The 16,865-nt window shown below is 41.2% G+C and overlaps 1 protein-coding gene across 1 annotated transcript in view; it reads left to right on the top strand.

Moving 5' to 3' along the window:
- LOC120397306 overlaps positions 1-16,865 on the top strand; it is a 427,598-nt gene that overhangs the window by 164,537 nt on the left and 246,196 nt on the right. Inside the window, exon 6 of the mRNA XM_039523006.1 lies at positions 4,177-4,255. The gene's annotated coding sequence lies outside the window, so the exon portion shown is untranslated. The remainder of the gene's footprint in view (positions 1-4,176; positions 4,256-16,865) is intronic.

The following is a 16,865-nucleotide window of genomic DNA, read 5'->3' as shown; positions in this document are numbered from 1 at the left end:
TCCAATCAGGGAATAAAAACAGTGTAAACTGATGCAATCACAGAGAGCAGTTAGCAAATACATGAAGCAGTAGTCAAAGTGTAAAGTTTGCTAGTGTTAGGCTGAAATATATTCCCATAAGCTGCTTGTTGAACAGCTTCAATTAATATACACATTTTAGAAGCTCGTGGATAAATTGCAAACGGTATACGTTGTTTGCTATGAATAGTCAGCCCTAGGGCTGGTCATGTGTTTTGGTAGAAATCATGGCTTTGTCATGGTAAAGCACAACAAAAAGTCATAATTATGGTTTAGTAAAAAGCCATGGCACAGTATTTTAATTATTATACTTATTTTCAAGTAGGAATATGTTAAGCAGTGGTCATTAATAGAGTCAAAGCATGAAAACAGCAAAACACCAACATGAGGACTAACTGTAAAAATTTAGCTTAGTTTGGTTCAGTGATGGAAAAGTGGCAGTGAGGTATTTAAATGGAAAGAATCCTAAAAGTAGAAAAAAAAATCACAGCAGCCAAGGTCAAGACAACTTTAAGCCTCCCAATCTTGTGTTGCAATCCAGCCTCCATGGAGTGGATGGGACTTTGCACAGATACAAGGGTCTGTCTATATGGCTCATTTTTCAGGCTTGATGCCTTGGTTAGTCCAGCTCTATCTAGAATATAAACCTAGATAAAAGATCTCTTCCTCTTTCCTTTTTCCTTTCAATTTTGCACAAGCGTTTAGTAGCAAATGAATCAAATAATCATATTAAAAAAAAAAAGAAGCATTGCATCATTTGCATAATGTCTCCAAATTCTGGCACCTCCAGCCTTAACAGGTATGTGTCTACTTTTTCACATTTCTGCATAGCCCATTATATTTCTCCCCAAACCAATCACAATAAATAATACTGACTTCTGCTCTCATAGTTTCACTTTCGCTGTGTGTTGTGTTTAATGCCAAATTGCCTGTTGCTATTTCAGCCCTCACTAGTCTCTAAGACAATGAGATGTAACTGTTGGTTGGCTGGTTAAAAAGGTCACCATTGAGGAACAACAGGGAAGGTTAAAAATTAAATATGCGAATAACTCATATATTTTTCTCATAATCATGGTCCAGATACTGTACAAAACACTGACAATGGCTTACCGTGGAATGAATCTGACCTTTGAATTTTAGTGGTCTGCTTTATCTGAATGAAATCAGAAATGAGCTGTTACAGCAGTGCACCACACACCTCTGCTAAGTTCAAAGGCCAGAGGCACCTCAGAGTAAAATGGAATAAGAACATAAGAGCTACCGTACTGGGTCAGACCATGGTCCCAGTATCCTGTTTCTGCCAGTGGCCCGTGCCAGAGCTTCAGATACATGGGCAATTACAGGTAGGCCTTGGTGGAGTTCTTCATCAGCCTGGTGTAGGGATTGAGTCTGCAGGGACATAAAATGTTCAGAACTGTCCCTTAGCATAAGATTATAATGGGCCAGTAAAGCATGAAGAATGGACAGCACTGGTCAGAAAGCAGGTATAGCTAGGGCATCTAGTGAGTATGATGACTCAGCAGCTTCTGCTGATGGATCTCTGCCAGGAGTTAAAACACGTCCCCCTCCTCTCTTTGGGAAACCCTGATGGAAGGCAGTAATGGAAACTGTATATCCTTCATTGTGGATGTTAACTGTTACAGGGAAGTGTAATACATTGTGTATATGCTTGAGCATTATGCCACAGTGAGATTCATTAGTGAATTTCATTACCAGTGTTTTGTAATCACTTTGTGATTCACAGAAGCCTTTCCTAATGAAAAAAAGTCATCAGAGGCACCTCCCATTGCTTCTCTGCCTGAAAAGGTACACCTCTGCATTGCACAGCTGCTAGTCCCCAGTTAACACTTGGTAAAATCTCCCTTGTATTTTTCTCTTCACTGAAGTGGAGTGAAGAAACATCTTTCTGTCACTGCTTGTTTCTCATACCAATTGGATGTTCAAAAAATTCGCATCATGTTGTTTATCTGCTAGTTATCAGCTGCCTTTATCATATTGTGCAAGTGTCTTCCCAGAGTTAAAAATACCCAGAAGATATTAGCTGCAATTAATTCATCCTGTTTATGTGACCCATTTACATCTGGAATACATTCTTTGATAGCATTGGCATCACCTTTCTTTCCCAGGAAATGACTCCCCAAGAATTCCAGGCTCACTTCTTTTTTTATAAGAAAGATTACAACAATAACAACAAAAAAAGAAAGAAAGAAAGAGAAACCTTTAGAGCCCATATTTCCCCACTTTCTTCCTCAGACATTAGATTGTGATTTAACATGGTTTTCTTCACACATTTGTTTGTGGCCAAGTCATTCTCTGAGGAAGGCGAGCACATCCCCTTGAGCTCACAGAGAAACCTAAGACTGAAGAGTCTTCTCATGATGACAGGGCCACTCTCACACCTGTTGAATGTGCCAAGAATCTTCTCATCAATGGAAACTACACGTCACCATTGCCATAGAGATTAGAACAGGGATACAGTTTCAAAAGGAGCGCAGAAGGCAGGAACTGGGACGCTAAGGTAGGGTTTTCTATGAACTCCTATCAGGATATTAAACATCAACACTATAATTATTTAACATTTTAAGAACATTTTTAAATGGGCTTTTATATAGAAGAACTGAACTGTTCCCCCCCTCCAAAGATCTTCATTTTCCTTTCTGGTTAGTGTTCTAGCCTATTAATTTAATTAATATGTCATTTACAGACAGTACAAAACTGAGTATTGGAGTCTTATTTTAAAAAGTCACAAAGATAAATAGTTCCCTATCCCATGCGTCTACCTGTTTTGCTGAAAAGATGAGCAAATTTTATGTGCTATTAAATTAATGTTGCCTTTTCTTTTACCACTTGAATAGTCTTCTTATAATTTAGCAAAGGTAAGGATGTGAATCACAAATGATTGTTGACAACTCAAGTAAGGATCAGTTGTGTTGTCGTCTTTTATACATGCAGAACTTTTAAAAGTCCAGAACAGGCAGCAAAAATAAGCCAACCGTTGTTACATAGGCCAATAGAACTGACCCTCCAGGGTTCAATCGGAATGTTTGCTCTGTCTAATTCTCACCTATTTCACTGCTTTTCAGTGCCACAGCAAATTGTTCTGCAGCTCAGATGGTGCGATTCGATTTGTATAGTGCTGATGCCCAATAAAGTTCTGACCCCAAACTGATATTTTTCCAGTCTCAAATCCTAACATAAATGGTTGCTTTATGGCTTTTTTTCTAGGGGAAATTGGATAAACGAATTATTAATTGTGACTCACTTCTTGTGAAGTATTGTCCAGGTGGTAGTGGAATCATAGAGCTTGATAAAGACTGAGGCCTTAATTTTCAGTAGTTGCTGGATGCAACTGAGACGGGGCGGTATTTGCAGTTTCCTGATCCTAGGGTCAGAATAGTGTATAACAGAAGTAGAGCTTCTCTTATCTATGACCAACTGGCTGTGGTCCTAATAGGCCATTCTCCAGCCTGGGATTGGCAGAGTGTAGCATGCTGTCAACCGGGCTCCTTCCCTGACACCCCCCTGCATTCAGAACTGAAGGAGGTTTGGCATAAAAGTCAGCTGTATGTCAGCTAGGGACTCCGCACTAGGGAAATCCCCAGTTGGGGAGAGCCATCTGTTCTTCTACAAAGGGTCTGGAGCAGAGCTCAGGACTGAGCCCCCAGCTCTAAACTCAAACATGCTTTCATGAAGAGCTCTCGACAGTGTTTGACTATTTATAACATTTTGGGGCTTTTTGGCAAAAGTTCACCTTCTAATGAAATGAAAAGCAAAATTACAAGATGTACACCAAAAGTTGAATTTTCTTTATTTCTTTTCCTAGGTTTATATATTATCATTATTATTATTATTATTTATTAGTTATTAGCTGTGCTGCCTTGGACCAGGAACCCATTATGCTAGATGTTGTACAAATACAGAATAAAAAGATGTTTCCGTAGAGTCTAAGTATATAACCAGAGACAACACAGGGATGCAGAGCGCAAGGAAACAATGAGACAATATTGGTCAGTATTAGGGGCAGGGGTCTCAGCACACTAACTGCCAAACCATTGTCAATTTTTTTGTAGGCACCATGGCAATATATATAATTTAGTGCTCATAAATGGTGCTGGTTTGATAACCCTGGTGGATAAAATTCTCTATTTACACCCACAGCAGGTACAGCAAGAACAGTTGCAGGACAAGATTCACCACCAGTGTGGCTCATTCCTGGCTTGGAGAAACCCACATGAAGGTATGAGATAGTAATTCAGTCTCCAAGCCCATCAGTCCCTGGTCTTTCCACTGAGACTCAACAATAGTGCCAATCTGATATAACTATACTGGCAAGCAGAAAATAGTACACCAGCCTCAGCCAGTCACAACCCCTTATTTTAAAAAGGCATAATTTTACAATATTGTTATTTCATACATTTCTAAAGTGCACATCACTGTAGGAACTATTGTTAACGGTTCCCTAGACTTAACACCCTTCTAAGCTGGCGCTGTTTTGGTGGGGATTTTTTTTTTTATCATACCCGTGGTATGTTTCAATAAGGGATGATTTAATGTGCTGACTTGCTTAACAAACTGTGTTTTATCCGATTGTAAGTGGTGACTGTTGCAAGAACTCATCCACTCAGATTTTAGTCATCATCCTAGTCTTCTGTGAACTTCGTTACCACTATGTTCCTCACCCTGTGTATGAAAATCTAGGCTGGTTATTTTTCAGAAATGACTCAGTTTCTGGTATCAGTCTGTATCTGAGCTATGGTGCCTTCTCCTGTGTTAAATAGTCATTTAAACTTTTAGGGAACTGTCAGATAGATAAGATCTGAGGTACCTTGTCTCTGACAGTGGCCAGCATCAACTGCTTCAGAGGAAAGTGCAAGAAACCCTGCAGCAGAGGTGGAATAATCTGCTTCTCTTTCTAGCCCCTAATAGTTAGAGATTGACTTAAACTTTGAAATATAGGATTTTATGTACCTCCTAAAATTCTCTATTTTAGTATTTACTATTATAACCATAGCTATTTTAGATATCCACATAATTGTCTAACTTTTTCTAGAATCTTGCTAAGTTCTTGGCCTTATTGGCATCCTGTGCCAATAAGTTCCACAGTCTAATTTTTCATTGTGTGAAGAAGTATTTCCTTTTAATTTTTGAATTTGCCATCTTTCAATTTTCTTGACTGTCCCTTTGTTTTGTGTTCTGAGGCAGAGAGAATGGAAGCTGCTGATCCCATTTTCTCTTTATCGTACATTATTTTAAAACAAAGGTAAATAACCCCATCGTTTCAAACTCTCTTTGTATATGAGGTTTTCCATGCCCCTAGTCATTCTCATTGCTACAAATGAGATACACAAATTGCTATGGCAGGACAAGGATGAAACGTCTTACTTGTGAAGTGATACGTTTCTGAAAAAATACAGAATTGGGAGTATTGGAAAGAGTTTAAAAAGCAGAGGGGGCTTCGTAGGAGAAGGCAGGTTATGCCATATACTCCAAGGTATACAATATTCAACTTACTGGGGTCAATGTTTTTTCTGTCAACTAACGTTGTTTGTTCTTTATTAACACGTTTGCTAACACACTGCTAGAGAGAGAGACCCCTAACTGCACATGTTATTTACTGATCATATGTGTAATAGACAGATCAGCACCTAGAATTATAGGTATATGGTGGGTTTGGTACTGAACTGATCAGGCCAGTGTGGTACAAATTTGTGGCCAATTTTTGCCTTGCTTTACCACAGGGGTGGCCAGCCTACGGCTCCAGAGCCACATGCGGCTCTTCAGAAGCTAATATGTGGCTCCTTGTATTGGCACCGACTCCGGGGCTGGAGCTACAGGCGCCAACTTTCCAATGTGCTGGAGGGTGCTCACTGCTCAACCCCTGGCTCTGCCACCGGCCCTGCCCCCACTCAACCCCTTCCCGCGCCCTCCCCATAGCCTGCCGTGCCCTTGCTCCTTCCCCTTCCCCCCTCCACCCCTGAGCCTCCTGCAGGCCATGAAACAGATGATCAAGAGGTGCGGGAAAGGGAGAGGCGCTGACTGGCGGGGCTGCTGGTGGATGGGAGGTGCTAGGAGCAGGGTGGGAGCTAAGGGGGTGGGGCTCTGCTGACATATTACTGTGGCTCTTTGGCTATGTACATTGGTAAATTCTGGCTCCTTCTCAGGCTCAGGTTGGCCACCCCTGCTTTACCAAATGGTGCAAATGTTAAAGCATCTTTAACTATGTTTGTTCTGTCTGGTAGAATGCTGTTCTGAGGTATTTCTTTAATATCTATAGGATTTTCTTTAGATGTAAATTCATTCTGTTAATTTAGGTCTATGTATTCATCTTCTGTATAAAAAATCCATGGTAAAGGAACACTGCCTGCAAAATGCCATTGCTTTGGTTGTTGTGCAAATGCATTGTATATTTATGATGAAGAGGCAGGGCCAACTGAATTGCAAAAGTGACAGTGGACATTGGCCTCACATTTTCCTGCTAGCCAAGGATCTGCAGGATGGACAGACAGACACAAACAAAATCTGGCAGCATAGCCAGCTCAGGTGCCAGTTTTCTTTGATTTCAACCACTAGCTGCTCTCTTATGTCCCTTCTGCTAGAAGCCCATTTATTTTCAGATAAATTCACTGCATTGGCGGGTGAATATGCTACATACAACAGCTGTTCCCTGGCTTCTGGCTGTTGTCAGCTACCCCACCACCTTCTGCATGACTCACCTTCGCAACAGAATTTAGGTAGATGGGCTGGTGGCAGTGGGGAAAGTGTGCTTCATAGCTGCCCTCTTCCCCCACACAGTACCTCGATGTGCTAAGGTGACTCTGCAGCCACACCTGCCAGGATTTTCCATACCATAAAGCAGTGATTAGGAGCGTTTAGCTTTGGAAATATGACTCAGCTTGCTGGTACTATGTCAGACCTATCAACTGTATCCATCTCAGAGGCACACACCACACATTTCACACCCAATTGTATCGCTGGGCCACACAAATATGTTGTCCATCTCTTTTCCTTTATGATGTAAATTGTTCATATCAGAAATATTTACCAGTCAAAATCAAGGATGTAGATACTGAAGGATTCATTCCCACACATTATCAAACTTTCTTTTCTACCATTTTTGTTGTGTCCTTTATTTTGAGCCTGAGCCCTATTTTTAAAGAATTGTATTATGCATTTACGTCTTGGAGAATTCTGTTTGAGAGGTATGTCCCGGGTCATGAAAGCCCGAGGAACACCAATGGGAGGCCCCTATTGAATCAAAATAATTTGAGGAATAGGAATAGACTTACTTGCTCATTTTGGACAGAATTTTTGAGACTGAGAAATCTTTTAATGCAAAGTACTACTTTGTAGAAGTGACACCAGGATTAATTTAATTGTTTCCTACAAAACCCACCCAACAACAGATCATGTGACTAGTCATGGGGTAAAAGAAAATGAGAACTATGTTCATGTTTTAGGAAAATAAGTCCCCCACAAAATAAGGCAATGGGATGTGAATGTGTGCAAAGAAAATGCTGCTCATTATAGACAGAACGCCAGGATTGGTCTCTAACAGTGAAATTCACTCTTGTCACTGGAGCAGCATAAGGCCTATTGTGCCTCTTAAGACCTCAAAGGAGGGCTTATGTGGAACATAAGTGGTGAATAGATCTTGTCCTGTCCTCCCGTCCAGGGCAAATTTCACCCCAAAGGAGAATATCCTATGTCCTTGTCTTCAAATGTTCATGGTATTGGCACATGCACAATCCATTATATATATCCATTGTATTTCCTAGTGCTTCATTCACTCTAGTTTTCAATATATCTGTTAAAGCTTCCAGAACTTCCCTTAGATGATTCAAGAGTCTAATAAATCTCATGGCCTGGAATTTATTTATTTTTCTGATAATCTGCGTAAGGTAACCAATCTGTAATTTTACTTCAAAACTTCTAATTACAGTCCTTGTGCTGTGCTTTAAGCAATTCTTCTTGCTCGTTTGATTATCCCCTTGAATTTTTATTTTCTTTAGTTTTACTATATTTTGTATAACTGATAGTTTTATTTGGCTTAAAATATGTAGCTGTTTTAAATACTCCTGACTGAGAAACCTATGCTAACAAAACTGATTGACATCTCCTATCTTTATCATCTCTTTTAAAAAATAAATCACACCTGAGAAATCACCATATAAAATTATGTACTATTCCTCAGTGCATGGCAAGAAGCATGTCCTTTTTGTTGAAGTTGGGCAATGTTTATGTCCAGCAGTCTTGATCGTGCTAGGAAAAAAACCAAACAGGCCCACAGTTTCAAAAGCAACCAGTGATTTTGGGTGCCCAATTTGAGCCACATTAAAGGTGTCTGACTGTCCAAAGATGGGAGCTCTGAACTTTCTGAAAATCTGACACCTTTAACATTTCTCAAGTTGGGCCCCCCAAAAGTACTAATCACTTTTGAAAGTTTTAGGCCTCAATGGTCATCAAATTTGAAAAAAAAGATTAGATTAGAAACGTCCTTAGCTCAAGTGTAATCTGAGGTGAGTCTCAGACCCAAAGTAAAAGCAAAGGCCAAGTATCGGAGCACCAGGAGTGAGACTATTACTGTTTCCAATCCAGCTGCTGCAGAATGGGGGGAGGGATCACTTCCTTCTCACCAGAAAGTGCTGTCTGCTTTCCCTCTCAGAGATGCTGATGGGAAATGTGAGGGAATAGGCCTATCAGTGAGCCAGGAGGAATAGGCAGGAAGGGTGCTGGATCCACTACCTGTCCATGAAGAGCCAGGAGAGGGCAGGGAATGGACGCGGGGACAAGGCCACTGGAGCGTTCTTCTCCCATTCTCAGAATATAGCTAAACATGAAAATAGGATTCCAGATCTTTAGGGGGCATGGAGGAGACTGTAGTGAAGCAACATCAAGGAAAAGTTATTGGGGTTTTGTGAAACTCACCATGGTTCACTTTGTTGTGTCTGAGTTTCACATTTGCATAAACCCAAAAGGAAACCCAAGTGTCCTATATCTGGGAAAGCTGAACCCACTGATGAAGTTTGCAAAAACTCCTGTGAACTGAAACCAGCCAGTTTCACAGACTTAATAGCACATTCACGGGTGAGTCATTTCCTGCATTACCTGACATTGCACAAATGATTGGGAGAAAACTCCACAACATGTAATTTACATGAGACTGATGTTCATTGGAATAGATTGCTCAACATGTAGTACAACAAGATATGTCTCTGTGGCACTGTCAGCGAGAGCAAGCAGAACAAAGGAGAGAGAGATATTAATCAGGAGTAATGGACCAGCAGTGGCAGAAAGTAGCAAAGACACTTTGACTTGTGAATACATATTTTATTGGAAAGCCAGGTGTGCAAGTCAGACCAGTTCTCAAACCAGTCTAAATTATTTGACTAGTGTTTAAGCAGCTGACGTTGTCAGTGACAGTAACACAAAAGCAAAAGGAGAGATCTTTATCAGAATAACTTACCTTGTTGTTTTTTTTTATATTGTGCTCGTCATGGTATATACCTGAGATTTGAAATGAATCGAAGCCAAGAGTTTTAGATCCAGATCTTATTCACGCTTCCCCCGATTTAGATATAGGGTTTTGGTTCAGCACAGTGTATGGCAGGCTCTAAGTTTCTGATCTGGAATAAATCTTCTCAGAATTCAGGTGTTTCATATCTGGGGTTCTGGATTAGGCTCATTTCTAGGTAATAGTGTTGCTAGGAGAAACCATACTTTAAGAAAGAATTTTCCCAAATATAAAACAGGATCTCCCGCTGGCATAAAATGGTGTAGCTCCAATAAAGTCAATGGAGCGTGACAATTTACAACAGCTGAGAATCTGGTTTACGGTTCTTTTCAGCCTAAGGCAATATAGGTTTTCTCCCTTCATCTAGTCTTGTTTTTTGTACACAGACAAGTTTGCCATAGATGCAAAGAAGCTCTATCCTGTTGGGGTTTGTATTCTCTCTCTCCTTCAATATCCAAGGTTATGCTTCATGCCCATCCCTGACTTTTCTTTTCCCCCATACCTCCTTGTCAAGTCTCCTTGCGCTATATAGAGCGATTGCTAATGTTTAGTAACTTTTTGCACCTGTAGTTCTGTCATTTTAGGACACTGGAATAGGTTTTCCTCACTCTAGGCTGCTGACTGCTTATAAGTAGCAGTAATTGCAGACAGTGTGAAGGCAGCAGCTCTAAGGCCACCCTGCTTGTCAGCCTCCAGATTCTGAGCACTAGCCGTCCGAACTGAGGCAATTCTTCCGCACTATGATACAAAACGAGCCTGTTCCTGTCATCTGGGTGCTAACGGAAGCTGTTTCTTAGTCGATGAACAAGGTATGAAGTGTAAACTTCATGCTGAGACTTACGCAGTTACCTTACGTCTCTTCCTAAGCAGGGAACTGTGTGTTTTTAGCCAGCCTGCACCTAGATATCACTATGGAGTTTGAGATTTCTTCTTGAACGTGCCATGTGGTCACAATTTACTAGAGCTGTGTAATCTTTGTTTGTATCTCATTCAAAAACTTCAAAGCGAGATTGTTTGCATTTTGCTCCAAGTTCATGAAAATGAACAAATTGAATGAAAAAATTGCACAAATGCCATGTTTTTCACTTAAAAATAGGTTGAACCATTGTTAAGAGAAAAAAATCCCTATTTTCCTTCAAAAATCATCCTACATTGAACCAAACCACCCAAAGTAAAATGTGGGGCCTGTTTTGAGTGTCCAGTTCTGTTTTTTCCACAGCCCAGAGAGTTCTTTATCCCAGAGGATACTTGCTCTACATAGAGGCTCCTATGCTGCTCTTGGCACCTGGCAGGTGGAGAGCATTGTGGCCAGTTGTTCCTACACTTTGGCAATTTCATGACTCCTGGAACAGCCTCTGGACTGTTCTAAACTACTCCAGAGACCAGACTGGCACAAAACTGGTTCTAGAATGCCAGAGCCCACAAATGACCCAGCTGCAGCCAGCATTCTTTGGGTACAACTGAGAATCGGGTCCTTAATACCAACAGGGATCAGTTTGAATTTCATGTTTCTCTACAAATCTTGTATAACTCTCATCACTCTAGTATCTGAACGACGTGCAGTTATTAAAAGTTTTTACCTTCCCCTGGGAGTGAAGTATTATCCCCATTTTCAGAGATGGGGAACTGCGGCAAAAGGAAAATAAAATGACTTGTGCAAGGGTACACTGGAAGTCTGCAGCTGAGTCAGGAGTTGAACCCACGGTGCCTGAGTCTCTGTCCAGTGCCTTATGCACTAGACCATCCTCCTTCCTATAAAATTGTCCTCTTCAATGAAAAGTGCTATTTCTGAGACCCTAGATTATATGGAAACCAACAGCATATTTTTTTCATGCAGTTTGGAATCTTCAAAATCTGGATCCCAATTTTGGTGGGTTGGGCCCATCCCTGATTTGAACTCAACACCAGGGACTACAAACTGTACTTGGTGGTTTTAAATTATGATTTGGAACAGGAGTGGAAAGAACAACTATTCCCCACAAAATATTATGCTTATTATTTTTACTAGCTCCTTAATTAAGAGGGTTTACACTCTTTGATTCCTCATTCACCACTGTGATACTCCAGTTTGATGTTGATGTAACTCCATACATTGCTGGAAAAGCGGAAATAATACAGTGGCAATCAGACCCTTCATATCAGCTTGTTTAGATTGTGGCGTGACCACTTTAAAGACATGCTTTTCTTTCATCCAGTGGCATGGGTAATATTATAGTGAATTCCAAATCTATGATTTTAATACCATGATTAGTGCCAGTTTGTTGGCAAAAATGGCAATATGCAATGTATTGAAGGCAAAAATAGGATGTTAAAGAGAGTATCCCAAATAGTAGCTGTATGTAATACACATTGCCTTACCCAGGGCATTGGTTTATGGTATTCCACTTTTAATCTTGTCCTGCAAAGTGCTAGCAACCCATCCCACTTTGGTGTTATCTGCAAATTGTGTAAGCATACTCTCCACTCCATTATCCAAGTCATTAATGAAAATGTTGAATAGGATTCAGATTTAGGGATTGCCTACATGGGGAGCTATTTTGGAATAGCTACTCCTGATTAACTCCATGTGTGGATACTCTTATTCCAGGATAAAATTGCTTTATTCTGAATTTGAAAGCAGATTAAACTAATGCAGAATAAGGCACTATTACTCTGGAATAAGAGTGTCAACAGGTAGTTATTTCACATTAGATATACTGTTTTAAATTAATCCTACCTTAATCTGAATTAATTTCTCAGGGTAGACAAGCCCATAGGGTCCAGTTTTCATACTTGATCATCTAAATTGGACTGCAACATCTCTGCAGTCAATTGGCTTAATTAAGTGACATTAAAGTCACACTGCTTTTCTTACAGGTGAGTTATGAAGAAGGTAAATATATATTTGTTCTGTTTTTTGCCCTTAAAATTTAAGTGGTTTCTAGTCCAGTTCCTCATTATACAGATAGGACATATGGCTGATAACAGCAAAGTCTTTCAAAAGAGTAGAACTTTTAAGCACAGTCAGGGCAAGATTTTTTTGCTTTTTGTTTAATCTTGAGTTTTTAATATTTAAAATTCAGGTTATGTTTATCCTGTTTTCCTGGAAGACTCTATGGGTAACTGGAGAGTTGGAAAGATTATGACACCCTAAGTACCAAGAGGATAAAATGTGAGCAATTGAGTGGGTGAGGGATGGATTTTTAGTCAGTTTGTCTAGTCCTGCAACGATCTCATGGGGGTGGACTCCTGCACCCTCATGGAGTCCCACTGACTTCAATGGAGCTCTGTACACAGGGGTCTGCCCACACAAAGCTCATTGCAGGAATGGGACCTATAACTTCTCATTGTGTTCGGAATTTTTTTGATGAAACAGATGCTACTACTATAAATTGGGTGCGTGACTGGTTGAAGGACCGTACTCAAATAATAATGATCAATGGTTCGCTGACAGAATGGGAAGACATATCTAGTGGGGTCCTGCAGGGGAGTCTGTCCCAAGTCCAGTTCTAGTCAATATTTTCATTAATGACTTGGATAATAGAGTGGAGACTATGTTTATAAAATTTGCAGATAATACCAATGTGGGAGGGGTTGCTAGAAATTTGTAGGACAGGATTAAAATTCAAAATAACCTTGACAAATTGGAGAATTTTTCTGAAATCAAGATGAAATTCAATAAAGACGAGTGCAAAGTACTTCACCTATGAAGGAAAAATCAAATGCACAACTACAAAATGGGGAATAACTGGCTAAGTGGTAGTACTGCTGACAAGGATCTGGAGGTTATATTGAATCTCAAATTGAATATGAGTCAATAATGTGATGCAGTTGCAAAAAAGGATCATATAATTCTGGGATAATTAAGAGGAATGTTGTATGTAAAGCACAGGAGGTAATTGCCCTGGTTTACTTGGCACTGGTGAGGCATCAGGAGGAGTATTGTGTCCAGTTTTGGGCACTACATGTTTAGAAAGATGTGGACAAACTGGAGAGAATCCAGAGGAGAGCAATAAAAATGATAAAAGGTTTAGAAAATCTGACCTGTGAGGAAAGGTTGACAAAAACAGGCATGTTTAGTCTTGAGAAAAGAAGACTGATAACAGTCTTCAAATATGTTAAGGGCTGTTATAAAGAGGACAGCGATCAATTGTTCTCCATGTCTACTGAAGTGAAGACAAGAAGTGATTGGCTTAATCTGTAGCAAGAGAGATTTAGGTTAGATATTAGGGAAAACTTTTTTAACTATAAGGATAGTTATATACTGGAATAAGCTTCCAAAGGAGGTTGTGGAGTCCCGGTCAGGTTTGTAAGAATAGGTTAGGCAAATACCTGTCAGGGCTGGCCTAGGTATCCGTGGTCCTGCCTTAATGGGGAGGGCAGGACTAAATAACCTCCTCCAAAAATCCATTCTAGCCCTACAGTTCTCCGATTTCTCTGATTCTATGGTTTTTTCATTCACAAATGTTGATTTGTGAAAACCAAAACATTTCAGAGTAAAAGGTCTGTTTCAATGAATGTTTAGACTCCAAAATTTTTTTTTGAAAATTATTTTTTGAACATGTCAACACTTTTTATTTAAACATTTCTTAAATAAAACATTCTGGTATCCAGTTCAAAATGAGTTTTGAAGTTTAAGCTAATTAAGTTAAAATAAATAAAAGGGGTTGAAATTTACATAAAACATTTCAGAATGATCAAAGTGACACATTTAGATTACCTAAACCCACTTTGAAAAAAAAATTGGTTAATTTTTTTTTATTTCAACTTTTTCTCCTGATACAGGATGGAAATATTTTTTGATAACTCCAACATTTTGTGGGATGGGAAAACCCACCCAGCTCAAATTTTCTTTGTTTGTTTATCCCTACTTAGCTCAAATATCTGGCAATCATTTGGGAGAAAAACTCTGTGAAAGATTCAACAACCTCACTCTTTCAACTGAGGGTTGTAATAGTTCCTACTCCAGCCTCTGGTCCTTCAGCAAAAAACTGGTAAGAGAGGAGTTGATACTCTTGATATTTCTGCAGTTAAAACAAGAAATTTGTTTAAAAAAAAAAAGAGGAATGAAACCTTTCAGGCATTCCTTATGCATCATAAAGAAGCAGAAAAGGGTATAAACCCATTGTTTGTAGGTCATCTTTAAGAGACAACAAAAATGTTCAAAGTGACTAACCAAAGGCTTAAGCTTAACCTACAGGCAAATCAGCAACTTTACATTGAAATGTCATTTTCAGTGTTGTGTTCAAGAGAATGGACTGAATAATGGGGAAGAATTAATCTGCCCAACCTGAGAGAAGCAGCCATCTGGAATACTGTTTTCATTTGCTATATGTTAAGATTTAGTTAGGAAGAACACATCAGTGAGCCAGGGCCTGAAAGGGCATTCTAAGCTGCATGTATAGTATTTTGCAGCACATTACCACCTTTGCTCTTTTAGGGCTAAACCATAGAGAAACCCATGGAAATGTGCCAGAGGAGATTGAAGATTCACTGAAGGTCACCTCAGAATTTTCAGGAAATCATCTCCTTTAGTGTGAGAAGTTTGGGATAATGCTCTGTGACCAAAAGCCAAGCCCCCCAAATTCCCTAAATGCTGGATCCATGAAGAAAAGGTAATGCTAGATCTGTGGAGGAAGTAGCTATTCAGTGGGATGGCTGTAGTCCGGTCAGGCTGCACTGGCTGTCTTGCCACTCCATTCTTAATTGTCTGGTTCCGCCTTCTGATACTTGGTACAAGATACTGACGGGACCCAGCAGGAATTAAAGTTGCTTTGAACCCTGATTCCCATGTAAAAATCTACAGGTGCCATGGAGTGTGACTGGTCCTCTCTTCCAACCCTCACCTCCAAAACCTTACAGAGGGGAAGACCACATAGAACACCTGTGACCAGGCAGCTGTCCTCACTGGCTGGCAAAGGGTTAATAGCAGCCATTGGAGCAGCTGTGCAGAACCCAGCCAATCAGAGGAAGGCTTAGAAGCAGCCAATCAGGACCAGGCTGGGCCCTATAAGAAGGACTGCAGGACAAAGAGGAGCAGTCTCTCCCTCAAGAAGTACCTGGGACAGAGCAGTGCTGGGCAGGGTTGAGGGAGCAAGTGGAGCTCCATCCTTGCTGGCTCCCAGACTGTGGCCTTGATATAGGGGCCGAGTAGGTGCTGGGGCTATGGGGAAGTGGCCCAGGGAAAGCAGGTAGTGGCAGAGGGGAAGAAGAGGCAGGGAGTGGCTGCCAGGTATAGGGTCCCTGGGTCAGGGCCCAGAGTAGCAAGCGGTCCTGCCCCTCACCCCCTTTGACCCACTGGCTGCCGAGGGAAGTGACCAGCCAAAGGACTGCAGTTTGCCCCTGATTGAGGGGCTGGACTAGGGGCTGCAGTGAAAGGCTGGGTGAAGGACTGACGGTTCCCCTGGAAGAGGGGAGACAACGGAGTTGGGGCACAGCCATAGGGCCTTGTCCTGAAGAGGATGCCATGGTCCGGAGGCGAAGTGGGTCCCCACAGACAGTGGAGACAGTAGAGAAGCAGCAGGGCCAGCTGTAAGCCAATTCCCCGGAATCAGGCCCTGTGCCTGCGCCTAAGAGGGCCCCCCGCCTTAGGAGTCTTTTTAATATATATATATATATATGTATATATATATTTTTTATTCACCCGGTGGTGGTGGTGGGGGCCACTTCAGGTGTTCGGTGGCATTTTGGCGGCGGGTGGTCCTTCGGTGCCGCGGATGATCCAGAGCGGACCCCTCCACCGCCGAAGCACTGCCGAAGCCCTGGACCGCTGTTGGGTATTCAAATGGGCCCTGCCCTTCATAAAGCTGGCCCTGAGAAGCAATGCCGGAGAGTGAGACACCACAAGGGGAGGGTGCCCTGCTGATGGACAGAGCTTAATCCTGGAGCAACCAGCAGGAGTCTCCACAGTGGTGAGCACAACCATTACAGCATCCAAGAGAGGCTTCCACGGAGTGGGGGGCCCAATGCCATTAGAGGAGGTACATGCAACTTCCCCATGGCCAGGCATAGAGGAAATCTGCCTGTATGGAGTTCTTCCACTTGTAAAAACCAGAATGGACCAGCCAGGGCATTACTGATATTGATCTTCTTTAATTTACTTGTATTTTGCCCTGTTTCTCACTATGTATTTATACCCCTGTAGAATAGGTGAAGTGATTGATATGTGAAATATATGCTGTAGTCCAAAAAAAACACCTCAAAGAAAAATAACCCAGCTCAGTCTTGTCTTATCCCTGTGAACGGTGTGCATTTTCCAATTAAATGAGCAGAGATTATGGTGGCAGACCTATAAATTATGAGATTCCTCCAGTGAGTGAGGAGCCACCAATGCAACTCCTACCAGCTGGGCAGCTTA

This window comes from Mauremys reevesii, linkage group 2 (assembly GCF_016161935.1).
Source record: "Mauremys reevesii isolate NIE-2019 linkage group 2, ASM1616193v1, whole genome shotgun sequence".
NCBI lineage: Eukaryota > Metazoa > Chordata > Testudines > Geoemydidae > Mauremys > Mauremys reevesii.
Note: the sequence above shows the minus strand (reverse complement) of the source record. Positions and strands in the feature narration are given on the sequence as shown.